This window comes from Arachis ipaensis, chromosome B9, assembly GCF_059453495.1.
Source record: "Arachis ipaensis isolate K30076 ecotype BB chromosome B9, ASM5945349v1, whole genome shotgun sequence".
Taxonomy (NCBI): Eukaryota; Viridiplantae; Streptophyta; class Magnoliopsida; order Fabales; family Fabaceae; genus Arachis; species Arachis ipaensis.
This window is the reverse complement of record NC_142444.1, coordinates 55,296,256-55,310,076: the sequence shown is the minus strand read 5'-3', so window position 1 is coordinate 55,310,076 and position 13,821 is coordinate 55,296,256. Positions and strand designations below refer to the sequence as shown.

Genomic DNA, 13,821 nt, shown 5'->3' with positions numbered 1-13,821 from the left:
GTCATGGTGCCTATGGTACAAGGGATTGAGAACTTTCCAGGGTCCTGTCTCTTTTGAGGTAATTTCTGCCTAGTCAAGTCATCCAGCTCTTTGATGAGCAATGGAGGTTCATTCTCCCAAGTCTCATTACCAAATAACTTGGCATTTAGCTTCATGATTACTCCAAGGTACTTAGCAACTTGCTCTTCAGTAACATCTTCATCCTCTTCAGAGGAAGAATACTCATCAGAGCTTATGAAAGGCAGAAGTAAATTCAATGGAATCTCTATGGTCTCAGAATGAGCCTCAGATTCCCATGGTTCCTCATTAGGGAACTCCATGGAGGTCAGTGGGCATCCATTGAGGTCTTCCTCAGTGGGAATCACTGCTTCTTCCTCCTCTCCAAGTTTGGCCGTGTGGGTTGTGGTTATGGCCTTACACTCTCTTTTTGGATTCTCTTCTGTATTGCTAGGGAGAGTGCTAGGAGGGAGTTCAGTAATTTTCTTACTCAGCTGACCCAATTGTGCCTCCAAATTTCTAATGGAGGACCTTGTTTCAGTCATGAAACTTTGACTGGTTTTGATTAGATCAGAGACAATAGTTGTTAAGTCAGAGGGGTTTTGCTTAGAATTCTTTGTCTGTTGCTGAGAAGATGATGGAAAAGGCTTGCTATTGCTAAACCGGTTTCTTCCACCATTATTGTTGCTGAAACCTTGTTGAGGTCTCTGTTGATCCTTTCATGAGAGATTTGGATGATTTCTCCATGAAGGATTATAGGTGTTTCCATAGGATTCTTCCATGTAATTCACCTCTTCCATTGCTGGGTTCTCAGGATCAAAGCTTCTTCTTCAGAGGAAGCTTCCTTAGTACTGCCTGTTGCTGCTTGCATTCCAGACAGACTCTGAGGAATCATATTGACTTGTTGGGTCAATATTTTATTCTGAGCCAATATGGCATTCAGAGTATCAATCTCAAGAACGTACTCCTGTTTTCTGAGTTGACCCATTATTCACAGGATTCCTTTCAGAAGTGTACATGAATTGGTTATTTACAACCATTTCAATGAGTTCTTGAGCTTCTGCAGGCGTCTTCTTCAGATGAAGAGATCCTCCAGCAGAGCTATCCAATGACATCTTGGATAGTTCAGACAGACCATCATAGAAGATTCCTATGATGCTCCATTCTGAAAGCATGTCAGAAGGGCACCTTCTGATCAATTGCTTGTATCTCTCCCAAGCTTCATAGAGGGACTCACCATCCTTCTGTCTAAAGGTTTGGACTTCCACTCTAAGCTTGCTCAATTTTTGAGGTGGAAAGAACTTTGCCAAGAAGGCATTGACTAGCTTTTCCCAAGAGTTCAGGCTTTCTTTAGGTTGTGAATCCAACCATGTCCTAGCTCTGTCTCTTACAGCAAAAGGAAAGAGCATAAGTCTGTAGACTTCAGGGTCAACCCCATTGGTCTTGACAGTGTTACAGATTTGCAAGAACTCAGCTAAGAACTGATGAAGATCTTCCAATGGAAGTCCATGAAACTTGCAATTCTGTTGCATTAGGAAAACTAATTGAGGCTTAAGCTCAAAGTTGTTTGCTCCAATGGTAGGGATAGAGATGCTTCTCCCATAAAAATCAGGAGTAGGTGCAGTAAAGTCACCAAGCACCTTCCTTGCATTGTTGCCATTGTTGTTGTTTTCGGCTGCCATGGTTTCTTCTTCTTTGAAGAGTTCTGTTAGGCCCTCTAAAGAGAATTGTTCTTTAGCTTCTCTTAGCTTTCTCTTCAAGGTCCTTTCAGGTTCAGGATCAGCTTGAACAAGTATGCCTTTATCTTTGTTCCTGCTCATATGAAAGAGAAGAGAACAAGAAAATAGGGAATCCTCTATGTCACAGTATAGAGATTCCTTGAGGTGTCAGAGGAAAAGAAGAATAGAAGGAGGAGGTGGAGAAGAGGGAATTCGAACTTATCAAGAGGGACAGAGTTCAAATTGCACCTTGATGAGGAGTCTTAGTCCTTTAAATAGAAGGATGTGAAAAGAGGGGAAGAATTTTCGAAAATAATTTAAAAAGATTTTGAAATAATTAAAAAGAAATTTGAAAATTTGATTGAGATTTTCGAAAACTAAGATTGGGAAAGAAATAAAGTGATTTTTGAAAAAGATTTTGAAATTAGAAAAAGATATGATTGAAAAAAATTAATTTTGAAAAAGATGTGATTGAAAAGATATGATTGAAAAGATATGATTGAAAATCAATTTAGAAAAAGAAAAATTTTTAAAATTAAAGTTGATTACTTGACTATCAAGAAATTAAAAGATATGATTTTAAAATTTAAAGTTTGATCCTTTCTTAATAGGCAAGTAACAATTTGAAAATTTTGAAGTAAATCTTTAATTATAGCAAGGATTTTTGAAAATAGTAAAAATAAATATAAAATGGAAAGAAATTGATTTCGAAAGAGATATGATTGAAAAGATATGATTTGAAAAAGATTTGATTTTGAAAAATTATGAAAACTTGAAAAAAAATGTGAATTAAAAACAAAATCTTCTCTCTAGTGTCATCCTGGCGTTAAACGCCCAGAATGGCTGGCGTTTAACGCCCAAATCTCTACCTTTTTGGGCGTTAAACGCCCAGCCAGGTACCCTGGTTGGCGTTTAAACGCCAGTTTTCCTTCTTCACTGGGCGTTTTGAACGCCCAGCTTTTTCTGTTTGATTCCTCTGCTGAATGTTCTGAATCTTCAATTCTCTGTATTATTGACCTGAAAAGACACAATTTTGAAAGTATTTTTAAATTTTTAATGATGAGAAACAATTAAAATATAATTAATCTTAGGAAACTCAAATCAAACAAACAATGCATGCAAGACACCAAACTTAAAAATTTTCATATAAGAGACACTAACAAATTGAGAATGCATATGAGAAACAATAAAACACACAAAACAAGAGAATTTAAAGATCAGAGCAATGAAATCATCAAGAACAACTTGAAGATTAATGAAGAACATAATGTATATATTCGAAAAATGCAAGAGGAATAAAAACATGCAATTGACACCAAACTTAAAAATTGATACTAGACTCAAACAAGAAACATAAAATATTTTTTATTTTTATGGTTTTATAAATTTTTTTGTGATTTTCGAAAATTATATGGAAAATAAAATAACGGGATTCAAAACTTTTAATGAGAATTCCAGGAATCATGCAATATTAGTCTAAAGCTTCAGTCTAAAAAGATTAGACATGTTTGGCCAAGCTTCAGCAAGACATTACATTCAGCAGCTAAATTGATGAGAATCAATCAGCTTTTGTGATGCTAAGAACATCACCTTGAAACTCTAGAATTCATTCTTAAAAATTCTGAAAAGTACCTAATCTAAGCAACAAGATGAACCGTCAGTTGTCCAAACTCAAACAATCCCCGGCAACGGCGCCAAAAACTTGGTGCACAAAATTGTGATCATCAACAATAGCGCCAAAGACTTGGAGCTCTTAAACGTGAATCACACTTTGTCACAATTCTGCACAACTAACCAGCAAGTGCACTGGGTCGTCCAAGTAATAAACCTTACGTGAGTAAGGGTCGATCCCACGGAGATTGTCGGCTTGAAGCAAGCTATGGTCATCTTGTAAATCTCAGTCAGGCGGATTCAAATGATTATGGAGTTTAAGGTGATGAAAATAAACATAAAATAAAGATAGAGATACTTATGTAATTCATTGGTGGATTTCAGATAAGCGTATGGAGATGCTTTGTTCCCCTTGAACCTCTGCTTTCCTATTGCCTTCTTCCAATCATTCATACTCTTTTCCATGGCAAGCTTTATGTTGGGCATCACTGTTGTCAATGGCTACATCCCGTCCTCTCAGTGAAAATGGTCCTGATGCTCTGTCACAACATCGGCTAATCAATTGTCGGTTCTCGATCATGTCGGAATAGGATCCATTGATCCTTTTGCGTCTGTCACACGCCCCACAATCGCGAGTTTGAAGCTCGTCACAGTCATCCCTTCCCAGATCCTACTCGGAATACCACAGACAAGGTTTAGACTTTTCGGATCTCAGGAATGGCCGCCAATATTTCTAGCCTATACCACGAAGGTTCCAATCTTAGATTAGACACCCAAGAGATACGCATTCAAGCCATTGCTAGTAGAACAGAGGTGGTTGTCAGGCACATGTTCATAGGTGAGAATGATGATGAGTGTCACGGATCATCACATTCATCAAGTTGAAGAATGGATGAATATCTTGGAGAAGAAATAGACTTGAGTTGAATAGAAAAACAATAGTACTTTGTATTAATTCATGAAGAACAGCAGAGCTCCACACCATAATCTATGGTGTGTAGAAACTCCACCGTTGAGAATACATAAGAACAAGGTCTAGGCATGGCCGTAAGGCCAGCCCCCAAATGTGGAAAGATTTATGAAAGTATATGAAAAGTGTGTAAAATACAATAGCAAAAGGTCCTATTTATAGAGAACTGGTAGCCTAGGGTTTACAGAAATCAGTAATTAATGCAGAAATCTTCTTCTGGGCCCACTTGGTGTGTGCTTGGGCTGAGCATTGAGGCTTTCATGTGTAGAGACTTTTCTTGGAGTTAAACGCCAGCTTTTGTGCCAGTTTGGGCGTTTAACTCCAGCTTTTGTGCCAGTTTTGGAGTTAAACGCCAAAATTCTTGAGCTGACTTGGAACGCCTATTTGGGCCATCAAATCTCGAGCAAAGTATAGACTATTATATATTTCTGGAAAGCCCAGGATGTCTACTTTCTAACGCAATTGAAAGCGCGCCAATTGGGCTTCTGTAGCTCCAGAAAATCCACTTTGAGTGCAGGGAGGTCAGAATCCAACAGCATCTGCAGTCCTTTTTCAGCCTCTGAATCAGATTTTTGCTCAGGTCCCTCAATTTCAGCCAGAAAATACCTGAAATCACAGAAAAACACACAAACTCATAGTAAAGTCTAGAAGAGTGATTTTTATTTAGAAACTAATCAAAACATAATAAAAACTAACTAAAATATACTAAAAACATACTAAAAACAATGCCAAAAAGCGTATAAATTATCCGCTCATCATGCATGTGCGTGGGTTTCAGATATTCTTCTCATGCGTACGCGTGGATGACACGTGCGCGTGGCCCTTAATTCTCCAAATGCTCATTTCTTCATGAATTCTCCACTTTGCAATGTTTTGTCTTCAATTCTTCTATCTAATACTTGCCTTATGAATCTGAAATCACTCAACAAACATATCAAGGCATCGAATGGAATTAAGGTGAATTAAAATTGGCGAATTTAAGGCCTAAAACGCATGTTTTCACTAAAAAAGAAATAAAATAAAATAAAATAAAATAAAGTGAGTAATTAACTAAAAAAAACTTTCGAAATGTAGAAAGAAAAGGATTTAAAAAAAACTTTCAAATTAAAAAAGATAGAGGAAATGTTAAAGGACACCAAACTTAATTTTTGAGATTGAATGAAAATAAATAAAACAAAATTCAAAAATCAAGGAAAAGATAAATAAAACTAAGATAAAAAATCAAGAAAAATAAACAAGATCGGATTCAATAATTAAAAAGAAAATTGATTAAACCAAAAAAAAGAGAAAATCACTAACGGGACACCAAACTTAAAATTTAAAAATAAGAGAAAATAGATAAGGAAAAATTCGAAAATAGAGAAAAATAAGTAAAAGTAAAAATCGAAACTTGAAAGAGAAAGTAAATAATCAAAACTAATAAAAATACCTAATCTAAGCCACAAGACAACCGGTAGTTGTCAATCACGAACAATCCCCGGCAACAGCGCTAAAAACTTGGTGTGCGAAATTAGAACTCACACAACTTTACCGGCAAGTGCACCGGGTCATCTAAGTAATACCTCAAGTGAGTGTGGGTCGATCCCACGAGAATTGTTGGATTGAAAAGTAGTAGCTATCTTGCTGGGCTTAGTCAGGCGAACAGTAAAGAAAGTTGTTGTTGAAAAATCATAAGACAGATAAATAAGAAAAGCAATAAAAGATTGGTGTAAAATCAATATAAGAAAACAGTTAAGGTCTCGGAGATGTTTATCTTTCCGGATCAAAACTTCTTACTAACTATTTTAATAATGAATGATTCATTCTATGGTAAACAGTAAGTGATTAAACCCTAATTCCTTAGCAATTTAATCTCCTCTAATCCTCATCAAATGCCACTTCCGTGGTCATCCAATTCGAATTAAAGGGTGAAGTTCAAAAAACTAGTTTATACCACAAAGGCCCTAATCACCCCAGATCCTCACTGAATAGATGTTCCCATGTCCCCAATAGGTTGTGGATTAGACGTCTAGGAGGTGTGTTCTCAAGCTATAGTTCTTGATACCTCTTTCGAGTCTCACAAGAACTCATGTAGAAAAAGGGTCATACTTCCGTTCCACCCAGTTTCATTAGATTAAGAACGAGAGCACACCTTAGAATTGAATCAAACATATATTAAAATAGAAGAGTAATAATATTAATCCATAGAAATAAATAGAGCTCCCAATTCCTTAACGTAGAGGTTTAGTTACTCATAACTTACAGAGAAAATAGGGTTATGAAAAGTGCGGAAGGAAGAAGATCTCCTAAACCTAATTGATCTTCTCCTATAAATACTAACCTAATAATAAATGATAAACCTAAAAGATATTATTTTAAATATAAATATTACAAAGATAAAATAAGATAAGCCTAAGAAGTGCCAAAATCCACTTGGAGGCCCAAAAGTGTGCAACTCGGACAGCAAGCTGGCATTCAACGCCAGGATTGGGCGTTGAATGCCCAGAAGGGAAGTGCGCCTCTAACTTGATGCCCCTCTGCTGGCATTGAACGCCACTTTGGGAGTTCAGCACCCAGGGGGGAGCTAACAACATTTTCCTTTCTTATTCCAGGCTTCTCCAAACTGCTCCGAATTTCACCTAAATCATAAAAACATGAGAAAAATTCAAAGTAGCATCCAAAGATGAGTTTTGCACTAAAATATAATAAAATTTAATAAAATCTAACTAAAAACAATATAAAAATAACTAGAAAAAGGGTATAAGATGCTCACGCAACAAATAGCTACCGATTTACAGTTGGACCAATTTGACCGGCTGGTCAAGTCTGGTTTTCAGAATCATGCTTGTAATTCATTTTGTGAATAATTGGTTCGTGAAATTAGAACTCGCACAACTGAACCGGCAAGTGCACCAGGTCATCCAAGTAATACCTCAGGTGAGTGATGGTTGAATCCCACGAGGATTACCGGATTAAGCAAGTTGTGGTTATCCTGCAGATCTGAGTAAGGCGAATAAAAAGTTGATTGTTGTTGTTGTAGGCGCATAAACAAAACAATAATAAAAAGACGTTGAAACAATGATAGGAAATCAGTTAAGGCCTCGGAGATGCTTGTTCTTCCAGACTAATACTTTTTACTCACTACTTTAATGATGAGTGATTCATTCAATGGCAAGGCTGTAAGTGATTAAGTAATGGCTCGTGGTCATTAAAGTCTCAGAGTTGTCAATGAAGCTCAGTTCCAAATATTGAATGGGGCTATTAGCTCTTTACTTCTGAACAGTTTTGGTATTTCACTTTCCTTTGAAGCTCAGAAGTATTGGCATCTCTTGGAACTAGAATCCGGATGATATTATTGATTCTCTTGATTCTTGAACACAGCTTCTTTTTTGTGCTTTTCACCTTTAGGCCTAGCCGTGACTCTAAGCATTTTATTTTCAGGTATTACCACCGGATACATTAACGGCACAGGCACTTAACTGAGGGAACCCTTTTGATTCGAATTTAGCTTTGCTTAAATTCCCAGACAGTGGTGCCCATAGTTCTTAAGCGTAGTCTTTTATTGCTTTGGATCACGACTTTAACTGCTCAGTATAAAGCTTTTTACTTGACACCTTTGCACCACAAGCATATAGTTAGGGATAGCAACTCATTTGAGCTTTTTAGGCCAATTTTTGACCCTCCTAACCATTGATGCTCAAACCCTTGGATCCTTGCTCTTGTCTTTTTTCTTTTGAGCTTTTTATTTTTCTTTTTCTTTTATTTTTTTTTGCTACTTTTTTTTGCTTCAAAAATCAATATTTTTGAATTTTCAGAGAACCAATAGTACTTCTCTAAATTCACTGTTCTTCAAGAGCCAATATGCTCAACTTCAATATCAATTATGCACAGTTAATTCATATATTCAGAAAGTAAATGCAAGGCTACCACATCAAAGTAATTGGAATAACATATGATATAACTCAAGATCTTATGTATTTTACTACTTCATTTTAAAAAATTTTCTTTTTAAGCTTTAATGAGTAATGCGTGAGATATCTTCTGCCCAATTTTTTTTTAAATTTTCAAAATTGAACTACTAGAATGGAAAGCAAAGGAAATCTTAATAGTGATCATGCAAGAGCTAGAATAGATAACAAAAAATATAATAAAATACTAAAAAATAGAAAGAAAGGGAGAATAAAACTCAACCACCTTAGAGCTGATGGTTGCTCAGGCTGTGCTCTTCTATGAAGATGATTCACCTCCCTTTGGTACTATTGATGATACTATACACCTAGAGCTTGCTCTGCAACACTAAACTTAAAAAGTTTGCTTATCCCTAAGCAAAGAAAACTTGGTCCCTCTTGGCATTGAACGCCAGAACTGCTTCCCTTATGGGCGTTGAACGCCTAAACTCTCTTCTCCTTTCTGGTATTGAATGCCAGAAAGGGGATGCCCTCCAGGATGTTCTGTTTCTCTCCCATGCGTTCCTGTTTCTGTTCTAATGGCAACACATGATCATAAACGTTAGAAAAACTAAGAAAACTATGAAAAACAAGAGAAAATAAAATAATATTAAATCAAACTAAAATAACTGAAATAAAATAGAAAAGAAAATACAATGGGCTACTTATGGTTGGGTTGCCTCCCAACAAGCGCTTCTTTACCGTCACTAGCTTGACGGTCAGTTCCTTTAAGGAGGAAGATAGTCATAGAGGAATAAATCCTCAGTCCTCACTGGGAGCTTCCTTCCTGTGCTCTCATGGATCAGTTTAATATGCTCAAGACACAGGATTGGGCTTGCAGGGAATACTACCCTCGTCCCTGGTGAGAAGCCTTCAGTGGGGATATTGTCGTTTTTCTATCCCCTAGGCATCCTTCTGTTGGGACCTTCCTCATTGTTTGATAGTGCACATTTGATGACTTGCATCATCTACCCTTTTTTCTTATCTAAAAAGGACCATAAAAGAACATAATCTCATTAAATCATTGCAATTCATGAACTAAATGATGAATATTATGGTACATTACTTTGAAGTGGGTTTGTGCTGAATTTCAGGTGGAAAGAGCAACAAAAAGGGAAGAAAACAACAAATAAGGCTGGGCGTGTAGAGCTGGACGTGCCACTTGGAACAAACACCATGAAAGTGTATGGGCGTGGCACGCCAGGAGCCAGGCGTGGCACGCCAGTTGTATTTTCCAGAAAAGGTTCTCAAAGCTTTAAAATGGGCGTGGCACGCCAGTTACATTTTCCAGAGAGCAAAGTTGAAGGCCACAAAGGGGGCGTGGCACGCCAACTCCATTGTACACCATGGGTGTGCCACTTGAACTTGTGGGCGTGGCATGCCAGAAGAGGACACACACTGAGCGTGCCACTTGGTATCAAAGGCGTGGCACACCAACTCTAACCCAACACTTGGGCGTGCCACTTGAGGACCTAGGCGTGGCACGCCAAGCTTGAAGGAGACACACCAATATGGGCGTGCCACTTGAACATCAGGGCGTGACACGCCAGTACAAGTTTCCAGAGGAGGAGGTGAAGGGCCAAACACTTGGGCGTGCCACTTGGTATTGAAGGCGTGGCATGCCAACTATCATTCCTCACTTAGGCGTGCCACTTGAGTCTCAAGCATGGCACGCTAATGCTAAACCACTCACTGGGCATGCCACTTGGTGTCGAAGGCATGGCACGCCAGCCTCATCACTCAACAAGAAGAAGATTGGGCGTGCCACTTGAGCTTCAAGGTGTGGCACGCCAAGACTAGAAGACCATGGGCATGCCACTTGAATTTTGGGCGTGGCATGCCAACCAAGGAACCAAACACACACAATGGGCCCACGCTAGTTTAATTTTCCAGAGAAGAAAACGGTGCACACAATGGGCGTAGCACGCCAAACCCTAGGCGTGACACGCCAGTTCAAGGTCCCAGAGAGGAAGATGAAGCACACAGTGGGCGTGGCACACCAGACCCTGGGTGTGCCACGCCAGTTCAATTTTCCAGAGAAGAGAAGAAGAAGAAAAAACCTGGGCATGCCACTTGGGATCGAAGCCGTGGCACGCCAGGCTAACCAATGGTTGAAAAAGACCCTGGGCGTGCCACTTGGTCTCGAGGGCGTGGCATGCCAAGGAAGTCGGTTCAAAGGGCATGCCACTTGAGGAGCTGGGCGTGGCGTGCCAAGCCAAATTTAGTGGCTAGGCGTGGCACGCCACTTAAACGCCAGGCACACGCCAAGCTTGAGGAGTCACATTTATTAAGTTTTTCTTTCCCTCCAGCTGTAATTTTCTTTTCTCTTTTGTATTTTCTTAATTCTAGTGATAGGAGTAGTATAAATAACCCCGGAAAGTACTGAGAAAGGGGTTGGTGAGTAGTTGGTTCATTGGCAAGTAGTGTTGTTAACTTTTACTTTTCACTTCATCTCTTCCATCTCTTGTACTTTTATCTAAGCTATGAGTAGCTAAATTCCCTCTCATTGGGAGAGGGAGCTCTGTTGTACTTGATGGATTAATGATTGTGAATTTCTTCTTCTCTTCATCTTCTCTTTGATTTGCTAGAAGGAATTTTGTTTTAATGCTAGTGTTCAATCATCTTGGGAAAGAGGTTGAATGCAAAATGGGTTTCATGGGAACCTTGGAAAAAGAAACATGAAACCATACTTGAAATCCCTTCTCACAATTGAGTAGATCTAGGTTTTGGTGATTGGATTTGGTGACATATAATCCAACCACTATTTGGATCTATGAGGATGCGTGGTATAATCAGGGACCAAGCATATCTCACTTCATGAGCAATTATACCAAGGAATTGGCTGATTATCAAAATTTGAGAGATTGAATCACCAAGGGATTGGGGTTCAATCAATCATGATTGCCAAGAGGTCAATGAGTTGCATGATTGAAGATGAGATGAGCTGGATTTAATCCAAAGAGAACAATATCTCCTGACCCCAATGAATTTCCCCTATTCTTATCTTCCATATTCTTTATAGCTTTCTCTACATTTTGTTATTCCCCATTCTCATTTATAATTCAGTTATTTATGTTTCAGCACTTTACATTCTCGTCATTTACTTTTCTGCACTTTACTGCTTCTCTTTACTTTTGAGTCATTTATAATTCTGCTAATTTAAAATTTTGCAATCACAATTTATATTGCTCAGCTTGACTAATTTACCCATTAATTAAAATTACTCAAATCTACCAATCTCTATGGATTTGACCCCACTCCTAGTGGGTTATTGATGAGCGGATATTTTATATACTTTTAGGGGTATTGTCATATAGTTTTTAGTAGGATCTAGCTACTTTTTGGTATATTTTTATTAGTTTTTATGCAAAAATCACATTTCTGGACTTTACTATGAGTTTGTATATTTTTCTGTGATTTTAGGTATTTTCTGGCTGAAATTTAGGGACCAGAAAAAAATCTGATCCAGAGGCTGAAAAAGGACTGCAGATGCTATTTGGTTCTGACCTCCCTACACTCGAAATGAATTTTTTGGAGCTACAGATACCTAATTGGCGCGCTCTCAATTGCTTTGGAAAGTAGATATTCAAGGCTTTCCAGCAATATATAATAGTCCATACTTTGCCCAAGCTTTGACCACAAAAATTGGCCTTTAACGCCAAGTCTTTACGCTATTCTAGCGTTAAACAACAGAAACAGGTTGCAAACTAGAGTTAAACGCCAGAAACAGGCTACAACCTGGCGTTTAACTCCAAAAAAAGTCTCTACACATGGAAGCTTCAATGCTCAGCCCAAGCACACACCAAGTGGGCTCCGAAAGTAGATTTCTGCACTATCTATCTTAGTCTACTTAATTTCTGTAAACCTAGGTCACTAGCTTAGTATAAAAACTACTTTTAGAGATTTATTTTGCATCTCATGACATTTTCAAGTTTTACATTGTATCTCTACAGCATGAGTCTCTAAACTCCATGATTGGGGGTGAGGAGCTCTGCTGTGTCTCGATGAATTAATGTAATTACTTCTATTTTCTATTCAACACGCTTGTTTCTGTTCTAAGATATTCACTCCTACCTAACCGTGAAGAATGTGATGATCCGTGACACTCATCATCATTCTCAACCTATGAACGCGTGCCTGACAACCACTTACGTTCTATCTGTAATAGCTTGAGTGTATATCTCTTGGGCTCCTGGTTCAGGAGTTTGATTGCCTCTCCTGACAACAGAGCGTTCAAATCGCTTAATCCAGAGTCTTCGTGGTAAAAGCTAGAATCAATTGGCAGCATCCCTGAGATCCAGAACGTCTAAACCTTGTCTGTGGTATTCTGAGTAAGATCCGGGAAGGGATGACCGTGACGAGCTTCAAACTCACAAGTATTGGGCGTAGTGACAGACGCAAAAGGATCAATGGATCTTATTCCAACACAAATGAGAATCAACAGATGATTAGCCATGTACATGGACCCTTTTCACTGAGAGAACGGATGGTAGCCATTGACAACGGTGATCCACCAACATACAGCTTGCCATGGAAGGAGCCTTGCATGTGTGAAGAAGAAGATGGGAGGAAAGCAGAGATCCAAAAGACGAAGCATCTCCAAAACCTCAATCTGTTCTCAATTACTGCATAACAAGTATTTATTTGATGCTCTTTTACTTTTTACTATTAAAATTAAGAATTATCAGTGATATCCTAACTAAGAATTACAAGATAACCATAGCTTGCTTCAAGCCGGCAATCTCCGTGGGATCGACCCTTACTCATGTAAGGTATTACTTGGACGACCCAGTGCACTTGCTGGTTAGTGGTACGAGTTGTGAAAAGTGTGATTTACAATTCGTGCACCAAGTTTTTTGCGCTGTTGCCGGGGATTGTTCGAGTTTGAACAACTAACGGTTTATTTTGTTGTTTAGATTAGGAAAAATTTTCCTTTTGGTTTAGAGTCTTCTATTATTGTTTTTGGTTAAAATTTTTTTTAATCCTTATTTTCTCTTTTTAAATTTTTTGAAAATTTTTATAAACTAATAATTGAGTTTTCTGTTTGAGTTTAGTTTCACATTTTAACTTTGGTGTCAATTGCATGATTTTATTTTTATTTCATTTTTTTCGAATTATTAGTGCTTAGAATATAAAAATTTTTAAGTTTGGTGTCCTTTGTGTTTCTATTTTCTTAAAAATTTTTCAAAAGTTGTTCTTAGCGTTCATCGTGATGTTCAAGGTTTTCCTGTTTGTTTCCTTTGTTTTGATCTAAAAATTTTTGTTTCCTTTATTTTTCTCTTGGTTTTTGAAATTTACATTTTAATTTCTAATTATTTTATTTTATCTTATTATTTTTATTTATTCTTAATAATTCGGTTTGTTTCTACTTAAATAAAATAAAAATAAAAATATATTTTGTTTGCAATTCATATCAATTCCATTTTATCCATCATGGACCTAAATGGAAATGAACAGTCCAGAAGGACTCTGGGGTCATATGCTAACCCCATTACTGCTGCATATGGGAGTAGCATCTGTATACCTCCCATGAAAGCAAGAAGTTTTGAGCTAAATCCTCAGCTCATTGTCATGGTGCAGTAAAATTGCCAGTATTCCA

General features: G+C 37.8%; 1 non-coding gene across 1 annotated transcript; it reads left to right on the top strand.

The window, feature by feature from the left end:
* The first annotated feature begins 1,166 nt into the window (after positions 1–1,166).
* Positions 1,167–1,274, top strand: LOC148544720 (small nucleolar RNA R71). The gene has a single exon (XR_015902048.1). It is a non-coding gene; the product is annotated as a small nucleolar RNA R71 (small nucleolar RNA).
* The last annotated feature ends 12,547 nt before the right edge of the window (positions 1,275–13,821 follow it).